Here is a 16,531-nt window from a genome sequence, read left to right as displayed (position 1 = left end):
CGGGAGTCATGCAGACATGGCCGAGACAACTCTCCGGTCAATAACCAACAGCGGGATCTGGATACCCATGTTGGCTCCCACATGCTCCACGATGATCTCATTGGATGAACCACGATGTCAAGGATTCAATCAATCCCGTATTCAATTCCCTTTGTCTAGCGGTACGATACTTGCCCGAGATTCGATCGTCGGTATCCCGATACCTTGTTCAATCTCGTTACCGGCAAGTCTCTTTACTCGTTCCGTAACACATCATCCCGTGATCAACTCCTTGATCACATTGTGCACATTATGATGATGTCCTACCGAGTGGGCCCAGAGATACCTCTCCGTTACACGGAGTGACAAATCCCAGTCTCGATTCGTGCCAACCCAACAGACACTTTCGGAGATACCTGTAGTGAACCTTTATAGCCACCCAGTTACGTTGTGACATTTGGCACACCCAAAGCACTCCTACGGTATCCAGGAGTTGCACAATCTCATGGTCTAAGGAAATGATACTTGACATTAGAAAAGCTTTAGCATACGAACTACACGATCTTTGTGCTAGGCTTAGGATTGGGTCTTGTCCATCACATCATTCTCCTAATGATGTGATCCCGTTATCAACGACATCCAATGTCCATGGTTAGGAAACTCTAACCATCTATTGATCAACGAGCTAGTCAACTGGAGGCTTACTAGGGACATGGTGTTGTCTATGTATCCACACATGTATCTGAGTTTCCTATCAATACAATTCTATCATGGATAATAAACGATTATCATGAACAAGGAAATATAATAATAACCAATTTATTATTGCCTCTAGGGCATATTTCCAACATTCAGATGGTATAATTTTTGGTGACATGCATTGGCATTTTCATAGGTAAATGTATGGTCAAAATTTTACACTAATTACACATGCCAAATTCACTTCTGATGCATTTGGAATCGATGCCCTCCATTGCTCATATGGTGCCCCAATCTGGTTCACCTACTTTACTCTGGTGCCCAATTAACTCATGCAATGAAAAAACACTTGCGTGGGAGAGGGAGAGGACTGAGGCAATAAAAACACTTGTTTGGGAGATGGAGTGGCTGGTGTAGTTTGTTTGATTGATTTGTTTATACATGTGGGTCAGTGTGCACAACGGTGCGAACTCTCTCACATTGCTAGAGTAGTGCCAAAATATTTTTGATTTGACATCGATGCATATTATATGGCATACTTTTGAGAAATATGGCTTCGGCCATATAGTGGAAGGCAACAAATGCCCAAGCTCTTCACGTGCTCCTAGGTAAATGTGAGGAAAGAGAAAGAGAGAGAGAGAGAGAGTGAAAAATATCACTAGCCTTAGAGCCTACCCTATAGCCAACACTATCGTATGTGCAAATGACATTGGTACCTCTTGATGACACAACAATCTTATACATCCAGCTGCTCTAATATGTTCTCTTCTTTTGCAGATAAAAAAGACCCTAAATAAAAAATGTGTTGCACTATAATAATCTCATCGAATGCCTTGATCTCCATCTTACAGAAATTGATTTGATTGACTACTGAGGCAGCACATCTGAGATTAAATTGGCCAGGTTCTTTGTGCTGGAGGCAAGTGTGCTCAAGGTAATGAGGTTTGGCGTTCTCTGGCACAACAACAAATGGCGTGCTGATCACCACGAGCATCTAAACCTAAATGACAAAGGCTCTGCAGAAGCTGAATTTGTTTTTGAAACATCAAGTCGCAAGAGACTCAAAAAATTATTTTCCCATTAGTGACTTGTCAGTGCGGTGGATTTTAGTTTGTACGATAATGCTACATCCACCTAAAGTAACGAAAGTTCTTGCGTAAACTTCCTAATAATTCCCTCTTCGTGGGTGCAACATTACTCCTACCATTTGTAATATTAGTTTGTAACTTGTAATATTACGACTATACAACACAAGGTACTATGTTATGATGAATGTTCATGTGCATAGGTGCGGTAATGATATACCCATTACTCGAGTACAATATTTATTATTGCTCGTGGCAACGCACGGGAAATTATGTCGAACACAGCTAGTTGTAAGCGGGCTAGCTCTACAACCATGATGGTAGTGACTGCACATGGTGAGGCTGACTTTGGTATGCCGAACACAGTGCCTACACTCATGTGTCATCTCCGGCGCAGGGTCTTGTCACTTCACTGTGATGAGCAACACGTAAATTTCACCAACGGGTAGTACAGTACTACTGCATTCGTAGTACTACTAGTACTAGCACCATGGTCTGGATTTAGTAGTACTACCACCTCCGTCTGGAATTAGTATTTGACTCGCAATATCTAGTAATGCATGTCACAAAAAATATACTACTCCCTCTGTAAATAAATACATGGAGTATTGTTTTATCCGGTTTTGAAAGAAGATCCTTAGAGCTTTGGATGGCAATTATGATACCATGTGCACATTGATCCAAATCATGCCCAATTACAAAGATCTCAAGCCTACAGAAGTCACTGGTAGAATTGTTGCTCATGAGATGTCACTCAAGGATAAGGACCACAACAAGTCACATGGTTCATACAAAGCTTCAAGTGATGCTCCTACAACATCAAGTGACAAGCTAGTCTCCAATGAAGAATTGAGCTTAATGGCGAAAAACTTCAACAAGTTCTAAAAGAGTAGAAGCAAAGATTGAACCTCCAAGTGAAGGTCCTAGAATGATAAAATATCTTCTAGTTGTGATCATAATTCCTACAATTGTGGAAGTGTAACGCCCTCGATGCGGCTATATCTCTCACGTGTTGAAGCACGACTTAGAGGCATAACCGCATTGAAAGCAATGTCGCAAGTGAGGTAATCTTCACACAACCCAAGTAATACATAAGGGAAAGAGATACATAGTTGGCTTAGAATCGCCACTTCACACAATACATGAATAAAGCATTACATCATCTAGATACAATCAAGGTCCGACTACGGAACCAAAATAAAAGAAGACTACCCCAAATGCTACACAGATCCTCGACCCCAACTGGGCTCCACTACTGATCAACTAGAACGAAACAACACAAAGGACAAGATCTTCATTGAGCTCCTCCTTAAGCTTGGTTGTGTCACCTGCTCGGTAACATCGGCACCTGCAAACTGGTTTTGGAAGTATCTGTGAGTCACCGGGACTTAGCAATCTCACACCCTCGCGATCAAGACTATTTAAGCTTATAGGAAGGGTAAAAGGTATGAGGTGGAGCTGCAGCAAGCCACTAGCATATTTGGTGGCTAACATATACGCAAAAGAGAGCGAGAAGAGAAGGCAAAAGCACGGTCGAACAACTATGATCAAGAAGTGATCCTAGAACAACCTACGTCAAGCATAACTCCAACACCGTGTTCACTTCCCGAACTCCGCCGGAAAGAGACCATCACGGTTACACATGCGGTTGATGCATTTTAATTAAAATCAACTTCAGGTTTTCTACAACTAGACATTAACAAATTCCCATCTGCCCATAACCGCAGGCACGGCTTTCGAAAGTTCAAATCCATGCAGGGGTGTCCCAACTTAGCCCATCACAAGCTCTCACAGTTAGCGAAGGATATTCCTTCTCCCAAGACAATCCGATTAGACTCGGCATCCCGGTTACAAGACATCCTCGACAAAGGTAAAACAAGTCCAGCAAGACCGCCCGATGCGCCGACATCCTGATAGGAGCTGCACATATCTCATTCTCAGGGCAACACCGGATGAACACTATGTACAGCTAAAACCAGCCCTCAAGTTTCCCTGAGGTGGCGCCGCAAGTGGCTCTAGTTCGGACCAACACTTAGACAAGCACTGGCCCGGGGGGGTTAAAATAAGATGAGCCTCGGGATGCGTGACTCCCAAGGGAAAAAGGCTAGGTGGCGAATGGTAGAACCAAGGTTGGGCCTTGCTGGAGGAGTTTTATTCAAAGTGCACTATCAAGGGGTTCCCATTATAACCCAACCGTGTAAGGAACGCAAAATCCGGGAACATAATACCGATATGACGGAAACTAGGGCGGCAAGAGTGGAACAAAACACCAGGCATAAGGCCGAGCCTTCCACCCTTTACCAAGTATATAGATGCATTAATTAAATAAGAGATATTGTGATATCCCAACAGTGAAATCCATGTTCCAACAAGGAACAAACTCCAATCTTCACCTGCAACTAACAACGCTATAAGAGGGGCTGAGCAAAGCGGTAACATAGCCAAACAACGGTTTGCTAGGACAAGGTGGGTTAGAGGCTTGGCTTAACAATATGGGAGGCATGATAAGCAAGTGGTAGGTATCGTAGCATAGGCACAGCAAAAGAACGAGCAACTAGCAAGCAAAGATAGAAGTGATTTCGAGGGTATGGTCATCTTGCCTGAAATCCCGCAAGGAAGAAGAACGAGTCCATGAAGAGGATAAACGGACGTAGCCGAACGAATCCTCACAACACGACATTATCGGAACCAACCCGAAGAAGCAACACCGGAAATAAGCACACAACATAGTGAACAACCATCAGATAAAACTGGCATGATGCACAAACAAGTATGATGCATGTCCGGTTTAAATATGCATGGCATGGCAAAGTGCACAAACAACACTACAAGTTAAGTGGAGCTCAATATGCAACGAGTTGCATATTGACGAAACACCACATTCAAGTTATTTAGTTCGATCTCGTTTATGTACCCAACAGTATTAAATGTTAATTAACATGGCAATGTGTGAAGCACAACAAAACTACCTATCTAGGCAAGTGTAAATGAGGCCGAAAACAACGAACAACAATTCCGGAAACTCCTCATGTGCATATTTTAAGGTTTGGTACTGTTCTGCCCTAAACACAATTTAAGAGTAGTTAAACATTCAAATAGATGCCACCATGTTAATCTAGGCATTTTTCTACCCCATTTACATATAAAGTTTATTAAATTTTGAGTTACGGTTAAATAGTAATGAATTAAAGCATTTTAGCATGGCATATGGGCAAAATTACACAAATCGCATTTTAAACATCTCAAACATGGATGAAAGTTGCAAATTATTAATCTACACAAAATTCTAAGCAAGTTTTATATATAATTTATTTTAATCCGACGCACGGTTCTAAAGTTATCAAATGCATGATGCTCGGGGGGTTTTCTGCAAAACCTACAGTCTCTGAATAAATAGGAAACTCGTTCTGCGGAAAGAAGCACACAACATAGTGAACAACCATCACATAAACATGGCATGATGCGCAAACAAGTTTGATGCATGTCTGGTTTAAATATGCATGGCATGGCAAAGTGCACAAACAACACTACAAGTTAAGTGAAGCTCAATATGCAATGAGTTGCATATTGACGAAACACCACATTCAAGTTATTTAGTTCGATCTCGTTTATGTACCCAACAGTATTAAGTGTTGATTAACATGGCAAGGGGTAAAGCACAACAAAACTACCTATCTAGGCAAGTTTAAATGAGGCCGGAAACAACGAACAACAATTCCGGAAACTCCTCATGTGCATATTTTAAGGTTTGGTACTGTTTTGCCCTAGACACAATTTTAGAGTTGTTAAACATGCAAACAGATGCCACCATGTTAATCTAGGCATTTTTCTACCCCATTTACATATAAAGTTTATTAAATTTCGAGTTACCGTTAAATAGTTATGAATTAAAGCATTTTAGCATGGCATATGGGCAAAATTACACAAACCGCATTTTAAACATTTCCAACATGGATGAAAGTTACAAATTATTAATCTACACAAAATTCTAAGCAAGTTTTATATATAATTTATTTTAATCCGATGCATGGTTCTGAAGTTATCAAATGCATGATGCTCGGGTTTTTTTTGCAAAACCTACAGTCTCTGAATAAATAGGAAATTCCTTCTGCGGAAAGAAAACATATCCCCGGCCTACTCTGGCTGGCCAAAAGTGCACAGGGACAGGGGGCTGCTCACCAGGCCTCATGGGCCGGCGGATCTGGTGGGCTAAAGCGGGCTGGGCCTAGCGTTGGCGTGGTCAACGCGATGCGGGGAGGATACGGGCGCAGTCGCTCGTTCCTGGACAAAACGAGACACGGGGCGTGGAGGCGTTCGTCCTCCTCTGGACGCTGGGGAAGCAGCGGCGCGGAGCAAAAATCAGCAGAGGGACTCGGTGGGGCGAGGGACCACGGGAATCGGCAGGATCCGAGGCAAGGGCGGCGGTGGAAGGCGACGGCTTGGCGGTTGGCGTCCACGGCGTCGGCTGTTACCTGAAGAACGAAGACAAGGAATTCAGCGAAGCAAACAAGGAAGTGGGGAAGAAAGAGAGGGCGAGGGAGATTCCAGGGGCACGATGGGGCCTGCCTGGGGTAGCCGGCGACGATGAGGCCGGTCTTCGGAGGCGCGAAGGCGAGGCCATGCTTGCCAGGGCGGCAAGTTGTGGTTTCCTGAAGCAGAGGCAGCGGCGGTCTATGGGAGGTTGAAGAGGGAGCCTCGGGGATGGATGTCGGGGCCGGAACCAGATTGAGACGGAGGTGGCGGAACGGTGCTGGGTGGCTCGGCGCAGGTGGGCTCCTGTGGGCGGCGCCGACGAGCTGGAGGCCATGGGGCGGCGTCCTGGTTCAGAGAGAGAGAGAGATGTGGGAGGAGGGAGCTGCAGGGAGAGATGGAGGGAAAGAGAACGGCGGCAGGGCGGCTCATCTGCTGAGTGCGCCAACGATGTGGATGGCCGGACGGAGGCGGGGACGCGGGGCTTCGGGCAGGCGAAGCCCTCCCGCTCGACGGGCTGCGGGATTGGATCGAGGGGAAGCCTCGAGTGCTAGTTGGCCACTGGGGAAAACGAAAAGGTAGGTGGGTGGATCGGGAAGGATCCCGATGAGAGAGTGGCGGCGGCCGAAAAGGAAAGATTGGACAACTCCCTACGTTTTAGGGTTTGTCCAAATAGACTAGGAGTGGGGATATATACATCACAGACTAGGTTAGGGGCTACCTCGTCCCTCCGATCGTAATCAAACGATCGCGAAAAAAATAGCTAGGGAGTCCAATTAACAAAACGGAGACGTTTTGTAGATGTTTGGGGATGATCTGGATCCAACGGTGACGACTGTCCGGGTCGGGTCCGGGACAATTTTCGGACGCGCGCGAGGGGCCAATGTACTGCACAAAGAGGGGTAGGCTGGGCCTAGGTGGACTATGGAGAGCGGGTTGGTCTGAGAGAAGAGGGGAGAGATGCAGCCCGACAGGGTTTCCGGAGACCGAAAACGTCCGACGAAAAGACCGGCTATACTGCCGCTATAGTTTAATGGTTGGGCTATCAAACGAACTCCGAATGCGATCAAACTTGGCAGGCGACCTACTAACACTATAACAACACCGCATGCCAACTTTCAACCCAATCTGAGAACATTTTCCGGCCACTTATAAAATAATATTTCGAAGGTGCCGCGGGTGCGTGCAAGTGTGTCTGGACTCAGAACGGACAACGGACGGAACTGGGGGAACCCGGACGGATGCAAGTTTTGATGACATGATGATGCAATGCACATGATGACATGATGAAATGCAACACGCAAGCAAAAGACAAGGCAACAACAACGAATAACCGGAGGACACATGGCGCATCGGTCTCAGGGCGTTACAACACTCCACCACTACGAGAGGATCTCGTCCCGAGATCTAGAATGGCACCGGAGGGAAAAACGGAAGGGAAAGAGAAAAGGTAAAGCTAAGTTGCTTCTTTGACAAACGAGTGAAACCAAAGAACCTTGAAAGGTTAAGACATTACGAGAAAAGAATACAACGGAGATGAATGAAGTTGAAAACACTCTGTTAAGAAAGAGGAATAGGACAGAACAGATCCGGGTAGCACTCCGGTTGAAAAGAGATGAAAAACTTAATAAGATGAAAGAATTTGAGCAGAGGACACAACACTCCGGTTAAATGGATAAGCAAAGGAAAGAACACGATCCTGACCAAACAAGAAGATGGGTTGAAGAGAGCAACATCACAATGCCTCCGGAATGAAGGGATGGCAGTTGGATCGTCGGTACAAAAGAACGGAGAAGAAAACAACATCTTCTACCTTAAATGATCTTGCAAAAGCATCTTTAGGAGAAGGGTCGAATAGAGTTGTTGTAAAACCAACAACGAAAAGAATAAACTTGATATGGTGTTATGGAATACATCTCAAATTATGAGGTGACAACCAGCCACTTACGGGAAAAAGAATTGGATTGATATGAACGAGGAGACGAGAAACTTATCTCACCGGAAGGATAAATGAAGAACTTGGATTATTTATAAGCACCATAGATAGAAACAATCCTTAGGGAAAAGCTTTCGGTGAAATATAACCCAAGATAACTCCAATGAAGAGATTGATGGATTGAGAAAAGCTCATGCTCGAAGAAATTGGTGGTTTTAACTATCTCATTCTTGACAATTGTTGTATCATGCAACACGAACTCAAATTGTGATGAATGGCATAACACCACCTCAAATGATGAGATATGAAAGAATTTCACTTCAAAATGCAAGAAGAAGGCTTGAACTCCTCAAAACAAAACATGTGTTGAGCACCATGTTTATTTGAGAGTATAGCTTGGTGGATCATCGCTTCAAGAGAAATCTTGAAGAATAATTGCAGAATGGAAAGAATCCTTGACGAACCGCCACGTAGAAACTCCATGAAGATACTCCGGTAATAAAAGATTGATCAAAAAGAAGTGAAGGATGAAAAAGAATAAGATTGAAGCCTTGCAATGATTGAATGAAGCTTTGCGACGAGATAAAGTGGAAACTTGGAACTCCGGAAAAGAAAGATGAATCAAGTGAAACCTAGAATTTGGTGAACCTCCGGAATAGGGAATTGAGTTCACTCGATGAAACAAGAATAAGAATTACGTTATGCTTATCCTTCACCAATTTAAATTGATGACAAGCAACGGATTTTGCATACTACTTATTTTCGTAGAAAAGATTAAGAGAGATATAACATAAACTTGAGAATGTCTTCCACGAACCACCGTTAGGATTTGGAAGAACGAATAAATTGATATGATAACGAATGACGAGAACTCTTGCATGAACCACCATAAGAATTAAAATGACCGAAGGAAAGATAAAGGAACACCGGGAAGAATTATGAAATGAACGAGGATACTTGAGAGAATTTAGATACAAGTGAACAAAGAGATCCCGAGGTGATTAGAGAAATTTGAATGATGCACCGGTAAGATTTAGATAACGAGAGCTGAAAGCTGAGAATGAATAATTCTAAGATGATGGGCTCCGGAGAATCAAACTGAAAAAGACTCCTGAATTACTCCGGATGGGTGAAAAGAATTCTCACAATCGAATACAATTATGAGAGGATGGCAACAAGCTGGAATCACGAATCTTGAAGAGAATGGAGCAAGATTGACAGAAAAATCTTCTTCGGTCTTCAAATGCAGAGAATGACGATGAGAAACACCACCATGAATCGTTTAGGCACTCCGAAAGAATCAAAACGGAAGAGGTTGAGCCAACAATGAAAAGAATTGTGAATGATCTAGGAGAAGGCATATGACTGATAATAATTCATTCTTACGTCAAACTTCGAAAGGTTTGAGAACAGCTCTGGTAAAAATTAGAAGAGTCAGGTAAGATCCTGGGAAAAGACCTGTGGGTTAGGGCCCACTCAAAAGATACACCATTGAACAATTTAAAAGAGAAATCACCGGTTGAATTAAATGGCTTGAGTGAGATAATAACCTCGCAAAAGCTTGAACGAATTGAGAATGGAAACTCGAATCTTCGAGAAATCCTCAGCACTCCGGAACAATTGAATAGCAAGCGGGGAATGATTATGAGGTGCACCGGCATAAGAAAAGCATTGAAATGAGGAAAGGGTATGATCAACAAAGCTTGACTAGAATCCACCGGAGAAGAAAAAGAATGAAGAATGATGAACTTCAAGCTCCATTAGGATCTTCACGAGAAACACCGTGTAAGAACATTGAAAGGAAAGAAAAAAGAGACTTCACATCAATAAAATGATACTTGATTCAGAAATCCAAGTCCTTGAAGGAAAAGGGTGGGTGGGCGGGAAAAACAAAGGCAACTTGGAGACGGATGAAACAAACACCGTTGAGAAGAACTGATAATTGATCTTGCTAACGTTGATAAGATTGGATCCACTTGAAGCGAAACACACCGGTTCAAAAGAAATTGAGATGGCAACCCCGAAGATCAAGAAGGATTAGTATTCACATCGGAGTATGAGAACACCGTTTAGGAAAGGTATGGAATCAACACTTGACTTCGAAGCAACTCGAATACCACAACTCAAAACAAAACAAAGGATTGGCTTGCAGAATAAGCCAGAACAAAGATATGATTGAGATTTCGTCCGAAGTTTTCATGGTGGGGCCTAGACGGGCTCGATCGTACAGCACCATCATGTACAAGGCAGTGCACATGACATACGAAGCGTCCCCGAGTCGGCATAGCCAAGGACTCTTTAAGATACAACGAGACCACTGTAAAACCAACCGTGGATAGGCGGACCACTAGACGTCGAACCCCAATTTCATATCATACATCTGTCGGAAAGATATACTAAGAGCTACTTGAATTCCCACTTATAAACTCCCGAAATTTTCCGGTTATGCAATCAGGTGTTGGGGATACAGGGGAAGCATAATATCTCACCCAAAACTAGCAAATCCTACATCCGGTTGTATCCATCCTTCAACACATAACCAAGAAACCTTCTGAAATCGTTTACCTCAACCTTCGAAAAGCATCCGTTATACAAGTTATGGCAATACTCCCGAACTCCCGCCCTAGTACTAGGTGGCGTCGAGGTTATCTCACCAACAACTGCATAAAAGAGATTTTTGATGTCGGCAAAACTCAGGTATTCCAGAACTGCAATGATAAAATTGTGACGACAACACCTTGGAGCTCAACTCCCTGGGACACTGCCACAACCCCTAAATGTCAGGAGGCACCAAGAATAATATTCTCTTCACAAAACCATCGGAACGATTCCAAGATACCCGCGTGATTCTAAATTTTTTTAGTGAAATCTGAGAAGAGAAGAGTCAAAACTCTACGTCAGGATGCCTCACCAGAGCGACGAAGGGACTGAGGAGTAAAAAGAATCCTACTCTCCGATATATATAATCCTAAATGACTCAAAACATTTTTCTAGACTCAACAACGCCAGCGATTCGATCAAGCAGGGGGCTCCCAAGTCGGGGAAGGCTCTGATACCAACTTGTAACGCCCTCGATGCGGTTATATCTCTCACGTGTCTTAGCATGACTTAGAGGCATAACCGCATTGAAAGCAATGTCGCAAGTGAGGTAATCTTCACACAACCCAAGTAATACATAAGGGAAAGAGATACATAGTTGGCTTACAATCGCCACTTCACACAATACATGAATAAAGCATTACATCATCCAGATACAATCAATGTCCGACTACGGAACCAAAATAAAAGAAGACTACCCCAAATGCTATACAGATCCCCGATCGACCCCAACTGGGCTCCACTACTGATCAACTAGAACGAAACAACACAAAGGACAAGATCTTCATCGAGCTCCTCCTTGAGCTTGGCTGCATCACCTTCTCGGTAACATCGGCACCTGCAAACTGGTTTTGGAAGTATCTATGAGTCACGGGGACTCAGCAATCTCACACCCTCGGGATCAAGACTATTTAAGCTTATAGGAAGGGTAAAAGGTATGAGGTGGAGCCGCAGCAAGCGACTAGCATATTTGGTGGCTAACATATACGCAAAAGAGAGCGAGAAGAGAAGGCAAAAGCACGGTCGAACAACTATGATCAAGAAGTGATCCTAGAACAACCTACGTCACGCATAACTCCAACACCGTGTTCACTTCCCGAACTCCGCCGGAAAGAGACCATCACGGTTACACACGCGGTTGATGCATTTTAATTAAAATCAACTTCAGGTTTTCTACAACCGGACATTAACAAATTCCCATCTGCCCATAACCGCGGGCACGGCTTTCGAAAGTTCAAATCCCTGTAGGGGTGTCCCAACTTAGCCCATCACAAGCTCTGACGGTCAACGAAGGATATTCCTTCTCCTAAGACAATCCGATCAGACTCGGCATCCCGGTTACAAGACATCCTCGACAAAGGTAAAACAAGTCCAGCAAGACCTCCCGATGCGCCGACATCCTGATAGGAGCTACACATATCTCGTTCTTAGGGCAACACCAGATGAACACTACGTACAGCTAAAACCAGCCCTCAAGTTTCCCCGAGGTGGCGCCGCAAGTGGCTCTAGTTTGGACCAACACTTAGACAAGCACTGGCCCGGGGGGGTTAAAATAAGATGACCTTCGGGATGCGCGACTCCCAAGGGAAAAAGGCTAGGTGGCGAATGGTAAAACCAAGGTTGGGCCTTGCTGGAGGAGTTTTATTCAAAGCGAACTGTCAAGGGGTTCCCATTATAACCCAACCATGTAAGGAACACAAAATCCGGGAACATAATACCGATATGACGGAAACTAGGGCGGCAAGAGTGGAACAAAACACCAGGCATAAGGCCGAGCCTTCCACCCTTTACCAAGTATATAGATGCATTAATTAAATAAGAGATATTGTGATATCCCAACAGTGAAATCCATGTTCCAATAAGGAACAAACTCCAATCTTCACCTGCAACTAACAACGCTATAAGAGGGGCTGAGCAAAGCGGTAACATAGCCAAACAACGGTTTGCTAGGACAAGGTGGGTTAGAGGCTTGGCTTAACAATATGGGAGGCATGATAAGCAAGTGGTAGGTATCGTAGCATAGGCACAGCAAAAGAACGAGCAACTAGCAAGCAAAGATAGAAGTGATTTCGAGGGTATGGTCATCTTGCCTGAAATCCCGCAAGGAAGAAGAACGAGTCCATGAAGAGGATAAACGGACGTAGCCGAACGAATCCTCACAACACGACATTATCGGAACCAACCCGAAGAAGCAACACCGGAAATAAGCACACAACATAGTGAACAACCATCAGATAAAACTGGCATGATGCGCAAACAAGTATGATGCATGTCCGGTTTAAATATGCATGGCATGGCAAAGTGCACAAACAACACTACAAGTTAAGTGGAGCTCAATATGCAACGAGTTGCATATTGACGAAACACCACATTCAAGTTATTTAGTTCGACCTCGTTTATGTACCCAACAGTATTAAATGTTGATTAACATGGCAACGTGTGAAGCACAACAAAACTACCTATCTAGGCAAGTTTAAATGAGGCCGAAAACAACGAACAACAATTCCGGAAACTCCTCATGTGCATATTTTAAGGTTTGGTACTGTTCTGCCCTAAACACAATTTTAGAGTAGTTAAACATTCAAATAGATGCCACCATGTTAATCTAGGCATTTTTCTACCCCATTTACATATAAAGTTTATTAAATTTTGAGTTACGGTTAAATAGTAATGAATTAAAGCATTCTAGCATGGCATATGGGAAAAATTACACAAATCGCATTTTAAACATCTCAAACATGGATGAAAGTTGCAAATTATTAATCTACACAAAATTCTAAGCAAGTTTTATATATAATTTATTTTAATCCGATGCACGGTTCTAAAGTTATCAAATGCATGATGCTCGGGGGGTTTTCTGCAAAACCTACAGTCTCTGAATAAATAGGAAACTCGTTCTGCGGTAAGAAAACATATCCCGGGCCGACTCTGGCCGGCCCAAAAGTGCACAGGGACAAGGGGCTGCTCACCAGGCCTCATGGGCTGGCGGATCTGGTGGGCTAAAACGACGCCTTGGCAAAGAAGCGGGTTGGGCCTAGCGCTGGCGTGGTCAACGCGAGGCGGGGAGGATACGGGCGCAGTCGCTCGTTCCTGGACAAAACGAGATGCGGGGCGCAGAGGCGTTCGTCCTCCTCTGGACGCTGGGGAAGTAGCAGCGCGGAGCAGAAAGCAGTAGAGGGACTCGGCGGGGCGAGGGACCACGGGAATCAGCCGGATCCGAGGCAAGGGCGGCGGTGGAAGGCGACGGCTTGGCGGTTGGCGTCCATGGCGTCGGCTGTTACCTGAAGAACAAAGACAGGGAATTCAGCGAAGCAAACAAGGAAGTGGGGAAGAAAGAGACGACGAGGGAGATGCCAGGGGCGCGATGGGGCCTGCCTGGGGTAGCCGGCGACGATGAGGCCGGTCGTCGGAGGCGTGAAGGCGAGGCCATGCTTGCCAGGGCGGCAAGTTGTGGTTTCCTGAAGCAGAGGCAGCGGCGGTCTGTGGGAGGTTGAAGAGGGAACCTCGGGGATGGGCGTCGGGGCCGGAACCAGATCGAGACGGAGGCGGCGGAATGGCGCTGGGTGGCTCGGCGCAGGTGGGCTCCTGTGGGCGGCGCCGGCAAGCTGGAGGCCATGGGGCGGCGTCCTGGTTCAGAGAGAGAGATGTGAGAGGAGGGAGCTGCAGGGAGAGATGGAGGGAAAGAGAACGGCGGCAGGGCGGCTCATCTGCTGAGTGCGGCGACGATGTGTATGGCCGGATGGAGGCGGGGACGCGGGGCTCCGGGCAGGCGAAGCCCTCCCGCTCGAGGGGCTGCGGGATTGGATCGAGGGGAAGCCTCGAGTGCTGGTTGGCCACTGGGGAAAATGAAAGAGGTAGGTGGGTGGATCGGGAAGGATCCCGATGAGAGAGTGGCGGCGGCCGAAAAGGAAAGATGGGACAACTCCCTACGTTTTAGGGTTTGTCCAAATAGACTAGGAGTGGGGATATATACATCACAGACTAGGTTAGGGGCTACCTCGTCCCTCCGATCGTAATCGGACGATCTTGAAAAAAATAGCTAGGGAGTCCAATTAACAAAACGGAGACGTTTTGTAGATGTTTGGGGATGATCTGGATCCAACGGTGATGACTGTCCGGGTCGGGTCCGGGACAATTTTTGGACGCGCGCGAGGGGCCGATGTACTGCACAAAGAGGGGTAGGCTGGGCCTAGGTGGACTGTGGAGAGCGGGTTGGTCTAACAGAAGAGGGGAGAGATGCAGCCCGGCAGGGTTTCCGGAGACCGAAAACGTCCAACGAAAAGACCGGCTATACTGCCGCTATAGTTTAACGGTTGGGCTATCAAACGAACTCCGAATGCGATGAAACTTGGCAGGCGACGTGCTAACACTATAACAACACCGCATGCCAACTTTCAACCCAATCCGAGAACATTTTCCGGCCACTTGTAAAATAATATTTCGGAGGTGCCGCGGGCGCGTGCAAGTGTGTCTGGACTCAGAACGGACAACGGACGGAACTGGGGGAACCCGGACGGATGCAAGTTTTGAAAACATGATGATGCAATGCACATGATGACATGATGAAATGCAACACCCAAGCAAAAGACAAGGCAACAACAACGAATAACCGGAGGACACCTAGTGCATCGGTCTCGGGGCATTACAGGAAGACCCGAACACTATTCCAATGATTGTACGGCTCCCTACAATAAAAGAGAAGACTCGCCAAAAAGGATGAGTAGAAGAGATGAATCACCTCATAGCGAGCGAAGGAGTAGAGATGATTGTTATGAATGAAGTCCCTCTCGAAGAAGCAAGGATTCATAAAGGAATGACAAGTCATCAAAGAGCTACACAAGATGAAAACATCAAGCTCATGTTGGTGAATGGGTTTCCGACACCGACTCCAGGAACTACTCTGAGAGAAGCTATCACTCCGACTCCAAATATACTCAAGATGAAGGTATTGCCGGTCTTGCACTAGTGTCATCCAACTCCCATGACATATTTGATTCACCAAATGAAGAAATTGTAAGATGCTTCATGGCTAAATGCCCCAAGGTATCACACCCTTGGTATCTTGATTTCAATAGTGATGAAGATGATTTGCTAGGTGATGATGATGTGCTTATTGATAAAACTAGTGATGTGAATTATAATGAACTTGCTAGTAATCATGATAGTCAAGATGAAACACATGACAATGCTAAGAAGGAGATTGAGCGCCTACTAAAGAACTAAACACTCTTAAGTTAGCTCATGAAATGACTCAAGAGGATCATAGAGAGCTCCTAAGAACTCATGAGAAGCTATGCTTCGAGAAGCTAAATTTATAGCAAGATCATGAGTTCCTAAAAGCAATCAATGATGATCTTTGAAAGAAGAGTTATTCTTACATTGCCAAATGTCTCCTCGTTTCTACTTACATGCCACAAGTTAAACCTAGTAACAAGATAAAGAAATATTCTTCTTCTAGTAGTAACAATAACCATGCTAAATCCCGTATTGTTGCTTCTAGTAATTACCTTGATTTCACTAATGATACTCTTAGACAAGTTACACTTGAGCAAGAAAATAGCTTATTGAAGGGAATTATAGAGAAAGGTGTTTACAAGAGTCTTGCCGGCAGTAAGCAATTTGAGGAACTTATACGCAAGCAAGAAAAACAGCGGAAGAATCAAGGTGTTGGTTTTGAACAAAAGTTCAATGCGAATGGAATTGAATGGGGAGAAGATCAATACCCCAAGACGAAGTTTGTTCCTCAACAAGAAAAGTATGACCC

The sequence above is a fragment of the Triticum urartu genome, chromosome 5A, assembly GCF_056163025.1.
Source record: "Triticum urartu cultivar PI428250 chromosome 5A, HENAU_Tu73, whole genome shotgun sequence".
In the NCBI taxonomy this organism is placed as follows: Eukaryota; Viridiplantae; Streptophyta; class Magnoliopsida; order Poales; family Poaceae; genus Triticum; species Triticum urartu.
The sequence above is the reverse complement of the archived record's forward strand: the minus strand, read 5'-3'. Positions refer to the sequence as shown.